At 43.7% G+C, this 16,162-nt stretch overlaps 1 non-coding gene across 1 annotated transcript; it reads right to left on the bottom strand.

Annotated features, from left to right (window-relative positions):
• Positions 1–1,572: 1,572 nt before the first annotated feature.
• On the bottom strand, positions 1,573–1,644 carry TRNAG-CCC (transfer RNA glycine (anticodon CCC)). The gene has a single exon. It is a non-coding gene; the product is annotated as a tRNA-Gly (tRNA).
• Between the last annotated feature and the right edge of the window lie 14,518 nt (positions 1,645–16,162).

The raw sequence follows: 16,162 nt of genomic DNA, 5'->3' as shown, positions 1-16,162 counted from the left end.
TGGGAGGTGTTGACTGTAGTGACTGATGGATTGGTGCACACCACGTCTGTTGTTTACTGATTCAGCAAGCAACTGGAAGGAGACCAAACCAGTCAATCCTAAAGGAAATCAACACTGAATATTCACTGGAAAGACTGATATTGAAGTTGAAACTCCAATACTTCGGCCACCTGATGCGAAGAACTGACTCATTTGAAAAGACCCTGATGTTAGTGTTAGGTAGGCAGAACAGGGAAAAGGAGTCCAAAATGGTGGTGGCCACAGACAAGGAAGGGAAAATCCCGCGAAAATGCAACAAAAGAAGGTCCGAGGACCGGAGTGAGGACCTCAGGTAAAACAAACAACACTCCTGGCTGGCCCAATTTACATAGGACAGACCCAGGGAGAGATAAACATATAAATAGAGGAGCCAGAGCCAGCTCTCTCTCTCTCTCTCCCACGCGCTGGGGCGCTCTTCTCCTCATCTCTTTAGATCGACGTGCCCTCACGCCGTGAAGATGGATTTTCCTGCTATCTTCTAAATAAAATAGGGCTGTAACACTGAGCTGTAACACTGATTTGTCTAAGAGCTATAACATGGTCCATTCGAGACCTAAGAGCTATAACACGGTCTATTCAAGACCTGAGAGCTGTGACATGCCGAGGGGGCTTTAATGTCCGTCACTCCAAATCTTTGTTGTGACGAGACAAAGAATCGAAGAACATACACTCGCGTGACATTAGGAAAGACTGAGGGCAGGAGAAGGGGACGACAGAGGATGAGATGGTTGGATGACATCACCAGCTCAATGGACATGAGTTGAAGCAAACTCCGGGAGATGGTAAAGGACAGGGAAGCCTGGTGTGCTGCAGTCCATGGGGTCTCAAAGAGTCAGTTGAATGAAGACACAATTGAATGATGGAACTACAACAACAACGGCAGGCAACTTTCTTCATCCCCACCTGAAAGTTGGAAGGCAGGATAACCTGCTCTTCTAAGTCATGTGTCTCTGACTGGGTCCCTCTTTCTGCTTCAGTTTTAATGTCCATGAAAACAGTGCTAATGAGCTAGTCTAAGGTATTTCTGGCCAGAAATCCTATAGATAAATGAAGTAGAAGTCTGCAAAATACAGCAAATCACATTTAAAGTGACCTAGTAAGAGCTTGGAGAAGGCAATGGCACCCCACTCCAGTACTCTTGCCTGGAAAATCCCATGGATGGAGGAGCCTGATAGGCTGCAGTCCATGAGGTCGCTAAGAGTCGTGCATGACTGAGCGACTTCATTTTCACTTTTCACTTTCATGCATTGGGGAAGGAAATGGCAACTCACTCCAGTGTTCATGCCTGGAGAATCCCAGGGACGGGGAAGCCTGGTGGGCTGCCATCCATGGGGTTGCACAGAGTCTTAGCAGCAGCAGCAGCAGCAGCAAGAGCTTGAAAGCTTTTCAAACATATTTTGGAAGTATTTTTCCCTTTTATATACACAAGGAAGCAAAAAAAAAAAATCTACTGAATTCCACACTAAGCTGTGACATCTTTTTAAAATATTTATTTGGTTGCACCCAGTCTCAGTTGCAGCATGTGGGATCTAATTCCCTGACCAGGGATTGAACCTGGGCCCCTGCATTGGGAGCGCAGAGTCTTATCCACTGAACCACCAGGGAGGTTCCTGAGCTGTGACATCTTTACTGTTTACCTTTAGTGTTGGAACAACTGTCCTGTTGCCTGTCTTTCTGGGGACAGAGCATGGTCAGTCCCCAGAAAGAAAAGTCTCATTAGACGAGGGAAGCAGCCTCTTGCTCGGCTGAGTTCAGATTACATGCAGATAGGATGGGTCAGTCACCAACATAAATAATGAAAGATGAATGACTGTGGAGGGCACAAATAAAACACGTTGGTAAATCTGAGGCAGGAGGAAGTTCAGCCCCCCCAGGATAAAGCAATTGGAGATTCATTCTCTATTGATCAAAACTCCAAGACAAGAATAGCAGGACAATTAAGGGAGGAGGTTCGTTCCTGAAGTCAGGAGACCCCCCAGCCACACATGAGCAGATAAGGCTTCTTGGAAGCCAAAGGGGAGTCGTGTCAAGAGATGTTCTACCCATAGGCCTTTGTGGTAGAATCCATCTTGACTAGGAGATGCACCTGCACACGTGGGAGGATCCTGAGATACTCCAAATATAGACTGTGAACCGGGCAAATCATGATGATTGGCCAAAGGAACATCCCATAAGCCCAAAAGAAATACTCCATAAAAGTAATTCAAACTACCTCGAGGGTGAGACTTAGCAACTTAGGGACTCGCCCTCTGAGTCTGCCCGTGTGTTTATCTACAAGTACTGTACTCTTTTCCTCCTAGTAAATACTTGACTGGCTTCGTTATTTTCTGTCTTTGTGGAAATTCTTTTCTGCAAAGCTGAAGGGCCAGGGCCCTTGTCACTGACCGCTGGTCTAGTGGCTAGGATCTGGTGCTTTCACAGCCACGACCCAGCCTCAGTCTCTGGTCCGAAGCCCTGCTCCAAGCCATTGCAGGCCAAGGCCTCCTAAGATCATATCCTCTTACTTGAGAACTGATCAGGTATTCTGCTGACATCAGGCGTTGGGTTTTTAACACCACAGAGTTTTTGCACATAATTGGAACTTAAATTCACACTGATGACTTCCGACTCTCTCAGTTGCCCCTAATTTCCAGGAGGATTAATTTATCAGCTTATGTTTTATTTCCAAGGCTAATTCTACTTAAGGCAATATAGTAGGTTAAATAAATTTCTTGCAGGGCCTTAGCCACCTTGCAGCACCCCCTGAAAGCTCCTGACCTGTGTTGAGTGCCTGCTTTCTGCTCTGTGCTTTCATCCACACTTACTTTCAAATTCTCCATTCATGGACAGAGGCAAATAAACAATCTTTCCAAGAATATTTTCAAATGAAGAGGGACAAAGTAACAAAGTATCAAGAACAGCAGAGAAATGACGTCCCATGGGCTGGTCTTCATTGTTCTGTCATGATTGTCAAGGGAGCTTTGATGGGAGGCCGGGGAGTCCCACATCACAGCCTGGGAGTGAAGAGTATCATGATTGATTATTGATGTCTGCTATGGGTTAGCAGGAGTTACCACAGTAAACATGACGCATAGCTGAGCCTGGTGTACAAGGCAGATGTCTGCTCTGCAGATCGCCTGAGTATGAGCTCTGCCACTGACTTACAAACTTCATTATTGAGAGAATGAAAGAGAAGATGTGGATTACACGAGAAGATGTGTGTAAAATGTTCAGAAGAGTGTGGAATGAGAAAGCAGTTCTGCTTCCTTAGGGTGTGAATTCTTAAATCAATCGTATTCATCTTCGTATTCTGGCAATTCTCAATTTGTTGAATTCATGTATGTTGCATAGAGAAACAGTTTAAAGGAAAGAATCTAGTGGTCAAGTTAGAAGGCTCAGTTCAACAAATGGGGAAAAATCTGTGTGGTCATTGGGGCTTTCCTACAGGACCTTGAAACTACCCTTCATAGGTTTTCCCTCCAATTTTTTTAAACTTAAAAAATTGTTATCAAAGTAAAATGAACACACAGAGAAGTACACAAATCATAAGGGGACACAGCTCCATGAATTCTCACATATGTTACCATGACCCACATAAAAATGGAAGCTACAGGGACTTCCCTGGTGGTCCAGTGGATAAGACATTGAGCTCCCAATGCAGGGGACCTAGGTTCAATTCCTGGTCAGGGGACTAGATCCCAAATGCCACAAAGAAAACCCATTGCAACTAAATAACTAAAAATAAATAAATATAATTTTTAATGGAAGCAACACCAGCTCCACAGAATGCTGATATTCCTTCCTCCCATTGTCAGCTCTTCCCTCCCTGCTAAGACACCCAGACACCCTTAAGCTGACTTTTTTTTAAAGGTGTATTTATTTACTTATTTTTGGCTGCGCTGGGTCTTCATTGGGGCACTCAGGCTCCTCTGTAGTTGCAGTGTGTGGGCGCCCCATTGTGATGGCTTCTCTTGTGGAGCAGGGGCTCTAGGCACTGGGGCTCAGTAGTTGTGGTGCACCGGCTTAGTTGCTCCATAGCATGTGGAATCCTCCCTGACCGGGGACTGAACCCCTGTCCCCTGCACTGGAAGGCAGATTCTTAACCACTAGGCCACCAGGGGAAACCCCTGACTTCTAACATTATGTATTAATTTTGTTCTACATTTTCTGAGATTCAACTATGTTGTTTCATGGAGTTATAGTTTGTTAATTTTTATTTCAGGAAATGAATATACCATAATTTGTTCATTTATTTACTGGATGAACACTTCGGTTGTTTCCAGTTTGGGGCTATTACAAACAGAGTTGCAATGAACGTGGTTTTTGGAGCCTTTGATCTCTATTTCTGTGGGATGTGAGTAAAATCGTGGAGTGAAATGGCCAAGTCACAGGGAATGTTTGTGTTTGATGTTAGCAAGTACCACTAAAAAGTTGTCCAAAGTGGTCGTACCAATTTACATCCCCCCAGCAGTGTCTGCAAGTCCTCACTGCCCTGCATCCTTGTCAATACTTGTCATTGTCAGTCTTTTTAATTTTAGCCATTCCAGAGGAATGTGTAATATTTTTTATTTTAATTTGCATTTCCCTGATGACTAATACTGATGAACCTCTTTTCACATATTTATTGGCCTTTGGAATATTCCCCTTTTCTGAATTCTCCTCTTATTTTTTAATTTTAATTTTTAATTTTTTAAATTTTAATTTAAAAATTTTTAATGTGTGCATGCTAAGTTGCTTTGGGCATGTCCAACTCTTTACAACCCTATGGGCTGTAGCCCACTAGGCTCCTCTGTTCATAAAATTCTCCAGGCAAAAAATACTGGAGTGGGTTGCCATTCCATTCTTCAGAGGATCTTCCCGACCCAGGGATTGAACCCGGGTCTCCTGCATTGCAAGCAGGTTCTTTACCATATGATCTACAGGGAAGTTCCTAAATAATAATAACGTAGGTATTAAACACAGTCAAGGACCTTTAGTTCTTTCTCAAGGGTTATAGACAACATTCTGAGCCATATACTGTGAGCTGTCTTATAGATACCAGAATACCAGGTAAAGTTAACTACATGATAACCAGGCTGTACCCAGGATATGAGCTGCCACAGTTCTGAGAATTGGAAGTAAAGAAATGGGAACAAATGGACCCTGGAACATGAAGATTAACTGTACCTAAAACAGCCAAGCTGATGCTGATCAGACTCAGTTCAGTTCAGTTCGGCTGCTCAGTCATGTCTGACTCTTCGACCCCATGGACTGCAGCACGCCAGGCCTCCCTGTCCATCATCAACTCCTGGAGCTTGCTCAAACTCATGTCCATTGAGTTGGTGATGCCATCCAATCATCTTATCCTCTGTTGTCCCCTCTCCTCCTGCCTTCAATCTTTCCAAGCATCAGGGTCTTTTCCAGTGAGCCAGTTCTTTGCATCAGGTGGCCAAAATATTGGAGTTCCAGCTTCAGCATCAGTCCTTCCAATGAATATTCAGGACTGATTTTCTTTAGGATAGACAGGTTGGATCTCCTTGCCATCCAAGGGACTCTCAAGAGTCTTCTCCAACACCACAGTTCAAAAGCATCAATTTTTTGGTGCTGATGAGACTACTGGTGACCAATTTGAAGACGACTGCTAGAGGTGACCGTGCTGTTTCTGCAGGCAGCACCACCCACCCCCCACTCTGTCTATAAACGCTCTCACCCCCCTGCTTGTTGGTGAGTGGGGCACTGGGGGTAGTGGCCTTTGGACAAACATCTGCCACCCTCCCCCTGCTTCAGTTGCCAGCATCTGAAATAAAGCAAACTTTTCTTTCCACCCACCTGGCCTGTTTATTGGCTTTTGAGTGGCAAGCAGCCAGAACCCACACACTCTTTCAGTAACAATACAACAACATGAATCAGCCATAAGTATATATATATATGTCCACTGCCTCTTGAACCTCCCTCTACCCCACATCCCAGAACCACCACTCTGGGTTGTCACAGAGCACTGAGTTGAGCTTCCTGCATTACACGTGAGCTGACCTTTTGGTTGGACTCTTTGTCTCCTGAATGCCTTACCTTTAGCTCACCTTGTAACCAGTAAGATGCCCCCAGCCGCCATCCCCTAGCCCTGCTCAGACCCCACAGTTTGAAAGCATTTAGTTCCATCCATGGTCCTTTGGGATTTATTCCCAGAATGTAAGCATGAGTCAGCACCAAGAAAAAAAATTTGGTTTTCTTTTTCCTGGAATTAAAAAATATCCCATGGACCCTGGATTATGTGGTGAATTCCTGAATTCCTAAATACTGGATTTCTAAAAATTCATCGTAGTTGATAACTAGGACGATGATACAAAATCCTGAGTGTTTCATAAAGCAGTGTAGTAAAAGCTGAAATTATGAGTATTCATTTAAGCAGTTTTCCATAGAAGAGGGGGCGGGCTCACCTTGGGCTAATTTGTACATTCAGAAAAACGCCTGAGCGTGTGCTGTGCGCCTCTGACGAGCTGTCATGCACATATAAATGTTGTCTGCCCTGTGCCTATTAATTTCCATCTCAGGGGCAAATAGAATCTTTGCTGCTGAGTAGTTTTTAATCAGTCTGTGACATCTGTATCTAAATAAATTGGTTTAATCTTGAGAAAAATATCACAGTTGGTATGGCTCACAGTTATACTAATGTTCTTTAATATTCACATCTTTGACGGATGCTTGGGACTACGTTCTATCCCCTGACACAGGGAAGGTCACATGATGCTGTGATGACTTTGATGGTGACGCGGACTTAGTGATTCAGCTAACGACCAGGCAGTGACGCCAGCCCAGGAAAGCTAGAGCACTCAAGACTCACAGAGAAAAACTCCTGCCATTTACCCACCCCTTAGCTTTTCTTTATAACTTAATTAGATTCCATATAAAATAAATCTGCCTTCTCTTGTGCACTGTCAGCAAAAACAGAATGTGCACAAGCCATCTTCTGAGTTGCTGATTTTACCTGGAGAGCAGTTAAACCTAAGATTTTCTAGATTCTTTTTTTTTTTCCCCCAAATCAACCTCCTCTTATTTCATCAGTGTCTTTGAAAAGATTTCTAACAGATACGCAAAGGGACACACTGTCCTTTTGATAAGAGCACAAGGTTTGCTGGGTAAGGACATGAGTCCGAACTGGGGCACTATTTTTGGAAATTTGTGATAGGAAAGTACTACATGGACCTCATGAAATGATTTTGTGGGTTTAAAACAGTAATTCATGGGTCAAATTTATCCTTACTGATAAAATAATCAGAAATAGATAAACACTTTATGTATGGGACATGAGATAGAAATTAACCTTTAGCTATGCCCTTATTTAGCTCAAACCCATCACTTGTCTGGAGAAGGCAATGGCACCCCACTCCAGTACTCTTGCCTGGAAAATCCCATGGATGGAGGAGCCTGGTAGGCTGCAGTCCATGGGGTTGCTAAGAGTTGGACATGACTGAGCGGCTTCACTTTCACTTTTCACTTTCATGCATTGGAGAAGGAAATGGCAACCCACTCCAGTGTTCTTGCCTGGAGAATCCCAGGGACGGGGGACATGGTGGCCTGCTGTCTACGGAGTCGCACAGAGTTGGCCACGACTGAAGTGACTTAGCAGCAGCAGCAGCAGCATCACTTGTCACTCAACACTGCTGGTAAAGGTGGCCCAACCACCCCCTAGTGAAATATCTACTTCCCCACCTCCATCACAACACCCCCACCCCCCGATCCCCCTGCCCGTTTCTTCCCCTAACGGCTCACCATCTCAGGAAATGGCAACTCCATTTATCCAGCTTTCCCTGTGGCTCAGCTGGTAAAGAATCCACCTGCAATGTGGGAGACCTGTGTTCAGTCCCTGGGTTGGGAAGATCCCCTGGAGAAGGGAAAGGCTATCCACTCCAGTATTCTGGCCTGGAGAATTCCATGGACCATATAGAGCATGGGGTCGCAAAGAGTCGGACATGACCGAGCAACTTTCACTTCACTCAGGACCCACATCTGGAGGTCATCTTTGACTCCTCTTTCTCAGTCACAACCCCCAGCCAGTGCATCCAAAGTGTCTTCCATGCTGCAAATACATCCCAAACCTGACTGCTCTCTCCATCTCCACTGCTATGCTCCTAGTTTAAGCTGCCCTCTACTGCTTACCCTGGGGCTTCCCTGGTGGCTCAGTGGTAAAGAATCCACCTACCAATGCAGGAGATGTGGGTTCGATCCCTGGGTCAGGAAGACTCCCTGGAGAAGGAAATGGCAACCCATTCCAGTATTTCTGACTGAGAAATCTTATGGACAGAAGAGCCTGGCGGGCCACAATCCGTGGGGTTGCAAAAGAGTTGGACACGGCTTAGCGACTAAATGACAACAATCAAACAACAAGCACTTCCCCTGTCTACTCTCCTTGGCAGTTCGTCTCTCCATCCACACTGATCTTAAGATGCTAATTCAATTGTATCATTCCTTGGCTTCCCCTCTGGAAGAAAAGAAGAAAAACCTAAGCTCCAAATTGTGGTCCACAATCCTGTTTCTTTCTAGCTCCCTCTTTTTCGTGTTCCTGCTGCCAAGATGGGTTTCTTTTGGCTTCATGAACCAGCTCCTACAAATAAAGACAAAGAAGCTAATAACACAATGGAACAGGCAGTGGTTCAGAGACGGAGTTCTCTGCACTGCAGAGTGTTGGCAATGGTCTTAGACGGGGAGAGGAAAAGCTGGATTCTGCAGCAAATTTAAAGTTTGGTTTAAGGCAAGTCTTTCAATGAAGGGGCTTAGTGGGGACTGAGTGAGACTTGTGATACACCAGGACTTGGAAGCAGCAAGGCGAGTATTTTGAGGCAAAGGGTTTTAGAACTTGAAGTGTTGGTGGTTTTTATCATAGAATAGATGGAGTTTTCAAGAAGTTTCTGTAATGGATAATCAAGTTATTAGCCTGGAAAGGCATGTCTTGGAATAGTAAAGCAATGCAAGGGAAGACAGGGGAATAGTGAAGTCTGTGGAGTCTACACTGTGATTGTAGGGTGTGTATATGTGTGTGGGGGTTGTTTCATCTCAGGTTCAAGCTGTGTATGAAGGTGGATGGTTTTGGTTCTCAGAATAATCAGCTCACAGAAAAGAAAACACACATGTCTATGAAGTATACAAAAAGATGTTAGGTTTGATTCATGATGAGAAATACATTTGAAAAGTACACTGGGATTTTTTTTCACTTATTAGATTTTCAAAGATCAAAATGTTTGATAGAGTCTTATGATGGAGACGAAAACAGGGAATCCTACACATTTCCCCTTAATTTGTTTAAGTCATTAAGAAAAAAATCTTCCATATGGAACTGAAAATACGAAGTGTTTTTTTATGTCAGCCAGTGTGGGTATTGCCATGGGGGAATGCATTAGAGCTATATCATGGTGTTCTATTTCATGGTCCTGGAGTGAATTTAGGAGCAAAGGGGAGGTTTGGAATTGAACCTCCTGATTTTCAAGCCAGTAGATGTGGATTCCTTCTTGAAAACAGTCCTGTCTTCCAGTATGGTACATTTGTCATAATAACAGCAAGTTGAAACTAAAAACAATTATTGAGTTTAACATAATTCTCATGTTCTCAGGGGTCTTTGTGAAAAGATCTGATTTCCATTTGGTGGTAGCTGAAGTGCTTTATGAAATATTTATAGAGGAAAGATATGCTTCCTTACTGTGTTTTTACTCAAGACTTCTCATTTAAACTTGCCCTAGATCAAATCAATATTAGAGTAATAATGTAAAAGAAATTAAAACTGTTTTAAACAGCTGCTAGAATAGTGGTTGAATTCAAATCAGAACAAGTCTAGTGGGAAGAAAGTAAATGTGAGCATATCTTAAACATGGCATTTAGGAATTGTTCAATGATAATTCAGAGTGAAATAACCTGGATATATATGCTAAAATGGGCTTCTCCGGTGGCTCAGATGGTAAAGAATCTGCCTGTAATATGGAAGACCTGGGTTCGATCTCTGGGTTGGGAAGATATGCTGGAGAAGGACAAGGACGTGAACCCACTTCCATTTTCTTGCCTGGAGAATCCCCATGGACAGAGGAGCCTGGTGGGGTACAATCCATGGGGTCACAAATAGTCGGACACTACTGAGCGACTAAGCAGACAGCACATATGCTAAAACACTTCAATGACTAATTACAAAAAGGGTGCTACTAATTAAAAGAGTAAGAAGTGGTTCTGGTACTTATGACTGGAAGGTACGCAAATCATACTTACCTTTTGTGAAGACTCTTCAACGGCACTTAAAACTCCCATGTAGTTAGTAGTACATTGTTACATTGCCTTTTGATTTGTTTGCTTCTTAAATGGGGTTCCCTGGTCGCTCAAAAGGTAAAGAATCGGCCCACAGTGCGGGAGACCCAGGCTCGATCCCTGGATTGGGAAGATCCCTGAGAGAAGGAAATGGCAACCCACTCCAGTATTCTTGTCTGGGAAATCCCAAGGACAGCAGAGCCTAGCAGGCTACAGTCCATGAGGTCACAAAAGAGTCAGACACGACCGAGTGACTTTTGCTTTCACACGTTTAAGCAGGAAATACTGAGAGTGGAGGAAAGGCAGAAGGAGCCGTACTGCAGGAGCATATGCTGCGGAGCGCAGAGGACTGGGGTCTCGCTCGGGTTCTGCGCTGCCCAGTCTGGAGCAGTGGTTCATGTCCTCAGTGTCTCATCTTACGCCTCAGAAAAGATGGTCAAAGTCCCATCCCACTTTCACAGCCTATGACTCTGCAAGGCAGGAGCAGTAGTGCATCTTACAAGGAACGCAAGGGAGCAACAGACTAAACCTTCCGGAGCCTCCGCCAACAATAACCAAAGCCCAGCAGTCACTGTGCACATATTACATGTTCACTCATACATATACATGATACATATATACAGTACATACATCATAGACACATGACATCGTATACATAATACACATCGAATATCCATACATGAGCGCTTCCCAGGTGGTGACAGTGGTAAAGAACTCGCCTGCCAATGAAGGAGACTTAAAAGACGTGGGTTTGATTCCTGGGTTGGGAAGATCCCCTGGAAGAGGAAATGGCAACCCACACCAGTGTTCTTGCCTGGAGAATCCCATGGATGGAGGAACCCGCTGGGCTACAGTCCATGGGGCCACAGAGTCAGACACTACTGAAGTGACTTAGCATGCATGCACATCTATACATGAAACATGCATGATATAGAGATATGATGCACACACATCACAGATGCACACATATATACATGTGTACATACATATATACCATATATGTTTGTGTGTGTGCTCAGTCACTCAGTCGTGTCTGACTGTTTGCAACCCCATGGACTGTGGCCCATCAGGCTCCTCTGTCCATAGGATTTCTCAGCCAAGAATACTGGAATGGGTTGCCATTTCTTCCTTCAGGGGATCCTGACCCAGGGATCGAACCCGCATCTCTTGAATCTCCTGCATAGGGAGGCATATTCTTTACCACTGCACCACCTGGGAAGCCCATATACCGTGTGTGTGTGTGTGTGTGTGTGTGTGTGTGTGTGTATGGGCTTCCCTGGTGGCTCAGACAGTAAAGAATCTGCCTGCAATGCGGGGGGACCTGGGTTTGATCCCTGGGTTGGAAAGATCCCCTGGAGAAGGGAACGGCTACCCACTCCAGTATTCTGGCCTGGAGAATTCCATAGCCAGAGGAGCCTGGCAGGCTATAGTCCATGGGGTCACAAAGAGTCGGACACGACTGAATGACTGGCATAGCACAGCATACACACACACACGCATGCACACATATATTTATATGGCAGTATCTCCCCTGTATCAGACCTGCATTGCAGGAGATTCATATAACAGATGCAGACTGCAAAGTGCAGGCTCTTCAGCCAGAATCCTCTCTGTGAGTCCTGGCCACTCTACTTGTTGTAAGACTTTAGATCTTTTTCTAAATCTTCTGGTCCTAGTGCAGTGAGGCTTTCTCATCAAGTTTTCTGAAAGGCTTGCAATGGTCAGTGAAGAAGCTGAGCTTGTCCACCTGGACACGACCATGAGGAAGAGTTGGCCCTAATCAGCACCAAACTCACGTGCTGCACCCCTGGGCAGAAGTCTTTAGATCTTTTACTTAATCTCATTGTCCCTCAATTTTGTCCTTTTAAAATTGGGCACAAATCCTGGTTTGTACCTCATTGTGCTAGCATTAGGATTCAAAGAGATAATATGTGAAATATACTCATATTAATGCTCATTACCATATTAATGGTACCATATTAACAGAAGTTGGCGATGGACAGGGAAGTCTGGCATGCTGTAGTCCACGGGGTTGCAAAGAACTGGACACGACTGAGTGACTGAACTGAACTGACCACATTAATGGCTCTTATCATCCCATTTAATTCTCCCAACATCTTTATAAAGTATAATATTAGTTCAAAATATCAGGGACTTCTTGGGTGAAATGTGAAACTGGCCCTATAACCCAGAGGGCAAGGCAAAGCAGAGAAAGGAGTGGAGGCGGACCATTCTGGATTGGCCAATGGCAACATTAATAAGCAAGAGAAGGTACATATGAGGCATGTCTTGGGCACTGCAAGACCAAGTAGATCCATGCACCCACCACTAGAATCTTCCAAGTTGATACAGAGGCCTTAACTCAGTTCAGTCTCGTATTTGGTCCAGATGATCTCAACAGCACTTTCCTCTCTCAAGTCTCTGTCTTTGAGAGTTTGTGGCTTCCTGTGGGTGTGTGGGGAAATATACTTCAAGGATAGGAGGGAGTAAGGAGCCATTGCCCTGTTCTGCTCAATCAGCATCACATCCTCTTACTGACCTCCTCCAGCAAAGGTATTTCTGTCTCCATATTACGTGGCATCTGAAGGTCAAAGAGCCTAATTTGCTCAGCATCATTGTGGGTCCTGATACTACTGTTCTGATCGGAGTAGGCAGTTTGGTGCTGTTCTCTATGGCAGAACATTGACACCAGGCAATGTGTCCCCTGTCTGGGTTGTGGGGCTGACTTTTTCTTTCAAGCTGACTCCAGGTTCAATCCAGCATCCAGGCCCACCCTCTGCAGGGGGCAAGAATATACTGTGTAACCTTAGCGGGTAAGTGAAAGTGGAAAGAGGCAGCACTAATGACGTCACCATCGACAGGCAACTCTGGGTGCAGAGAGAGGCATGGGGTCCAACTTGCTGATGACTGCGGAAAACTTCAGTTCCTTGAATGAGGCGGTAAATGCTTAATCATTAATAGATGCATGTGGGCACACCTTGGAGCTCCTGAGGGTCCATTTCAGAGCACCACAATAAAGTGAATATCACAATAAAGTAAGTCACAGGAACTTTTCGGTTTCCTAGTGCATATAAAGGTTATGGTTACACTATACTGCAGTCTGTTGTGTATAATAGCATAATGACTAAGAAAAACCTCTATACGTTAATTAAAAATACTTTGTTGGTAGAAAATTCTAAATATCATCTGAGCTTTCGGTGAGTCATAGTAATAACATCAAAGATCACTGATCACAGATCACCATAACAAACACAACAATGATGAAAAAGTTTGAAATATTGCAAGAATTACCAAAGTGTGACAAGGACAGGAAGTGAGCAAATGTGTTAGAAAAATGATGATGCTAATTGACTTTTTTGAAGCAGAGTTGCTACAAACCTTCAATTTGTAAAAAATGCAGTATCTGTGAAGCACAGTAAAGCAAAGTGCTTTACTTACTCATGAAATGAGCTATGCCTGTATGTTAGTGCTTGTGGAGCTCCAGGTGAGCTGAAGGTGATATACCACTTCACATAAGTGTTCCTGCTTGGACCTTAGTTCAAACCCTGGGAGGTCATACCAGGTAACCTTTGCAGATTGTTCTAAACACAAGATTCTGAGTCTATGGACCATCACACCACATGTCAGGTTAGCATTCCCACAGGATGCTCTGGAATTTGGAACCTGGGAACCTCACTATTACAATGAGTGTTGTTCTCATTGAGGCAAGTGATCCCCAGATGGCTGCCTAGGAACCTGGGCTGGCCTGGGAAGATGTGTTTCTCCTGTTGTGACAAAAGGCAAAAAATAAAAAGAATAATGCGTGCATGGGTTTGTAACATTCTTGTAACATCGAAAGTATATTGAGTTGAGCTATCACTCTGGAAAAGAAATGAGCCAAACTGTTTCTTAAAAATGTCTCTGTTCCATCAGATTCAGAGACCTTGGAATCCATAACTGGATGCAGCCTTTTATCTTGCAGAAAGATCACACTGAAGATAGTTGGTTGAGCTGCATGGCCCGACTGGGAACAGTCAGTCCTGCCTTGACATTTTCTTGTGTGTGGTCTGGAGTTATTTAACATCACTGGGACTGAGGGGCTTAACACTACAATGGCTTATGTCTTACATCACAATGTCTATTGCAGGTTCCCATCACTTCACCACTTTGCCCCTGCTCAGGGACATAGTCTCCAACTTTCAGAATCTTAAGGGTCACCATGGTTACGAGTCATGCACTGGATTTTATTTTAGTTTTGGCCGCGTGTCAGTTTGTAGGATGTCAGTTCCCTTATCAGGGATTGAACCTGGATCCCCTGAAGTAGAAGCACCAAGTCTTAACCACTGGATGCCAGGGAATTTCCACTGGATTTTAAAGGCTTCCATCTGGAAGTGGTGTGTGCTATTTTCCCTCACATTTCATTGGCCAAGACAAGTCATGTGATTATACCTAACTGCAAGAGGTCTGAAAAGTACAACCCTACAAAGAAGTTCTTGGAAGGCATAGAGGTAAAAGTATTGGCAAATAGCAGTTAAGGCCAAACACACAGTCATTCATTAATATTCCTTTTTCTTTATTTTAGTTCAGTATTTTAACTGGTTGAAATATTTTTATATCTTGATTCTGATATGGATTGTATTAGTTGCCAAATTTTGAGAGTCTATGGCATTTCCCTAAAAACTTCCTCTAGCCTGGTAGTGATTTGCTGACTAGTATGTTCAGACTACAGTTGTTCAATGGTTTCATATCCACATTCTCCATGAGAGGATCTTGGGAAATTCTATCACATGGTTTGCTGAAACCTAGACGTTATCTGGGTATTTTGCCTTTGACTTATTAAAGTAGGATCTCTATCAAAAAAGGAAATAAGGTGAGCTAGTGAGAAGATTAGATGTTTTTAAGTTTGGAATAATATGAACCAAAGGTCTGGATAATTGAACTTTGAGCTTTTGTTTAAATATAGAATCAGCATTGTTTTGATAACTATGTTGATAAGACATAGTAATATATTAGTTGGGCTTTTTGGTTAGGTATTTAGAGGTCTTGCCAATGGGTGGAAACTGTCAGCCAAACACCAAATCAACCTTCAGAACCAAAGAAAAGGCCCATTTCTCCACGAGAGACAACAGCAATAATAACAGTGAACACTTGCATGGTATTTAGTGTGTGGATGTTTTGCAGCCAGGGCACATAATACCGTGTTTTACTGTCCAGAAATAATTGCATAGTTCCTCTTACAATCAAGAGGGCTGGATTTAGTCTTTTTTTACTTGGATAAAAATGGTCTTGTACTGTCTCTTTCATAATATGCCTTTTAAAGATAAAGACAGAGAGAATATATTTTTATAAAAGTTCAGTGTTAGCTTGAAAATTCAGAAATCAGCACCCAGAAAATAAAACCAGTTACTTCTTTCATAGTTCAAAGTGATATGAAATTCATCCCCAAGAGAGTTGGTTAGGCAAAAATATAGCAAACTAAAGTGTGATTTTAATTAGCTCACAACCTTACACTTCATTGTGTGTGTGTGTCTGTGTGTTGATGGAAAGGAATGAGCAGCACTAGTTCATTATTCCAGAATTTAAGGTTAAGAGTTAGTTTCAGGAAAGAATGCGGCACTCCACCGGCACAGAAACACCTGAATGATGAAAGGAGTACCAGCAGAGGGTGCTGGTGCGGCACAAAATTAAGATTTTTTTTTTTTTTTAAACAGGAGGTCTGGGCTAGAAGACAGCAGGTGTGAGGGAAAATGTAATAACTGTTTGGGTCCACTTGGAGGTGTGAGTTCTCCAGCTGCAGGCAGCCTTTACTCAGGGCTCTATAGTAATCCCTGGCAGGACCTTTGTGAACCTGCACTTCTGAACTGCTCTTTCAGAAAACCGACCGTGTCCTGGGCTGGGAATC

The sequence above is a fragment of the Capricornis sumatraensis genome, chromosome 3, assembly GCF_032405125.1.
Source record: "Capricornis sumatraensis isolate serow.1 chromosome 3, serow.2, whole genome shotgun sequence".
In the NCBI taxonomy this organism is placed as follows: Eukaryota; Metazoa; Chordata; class Mammalia; order Artiodactyla; family Bovidae; genus Capricornis; species Capricornis sumatraensis.
Note: the sequence above shows the minus strand (reverse complement) of the source record. Positions and strands in the feature narration are given on the sequence as shown.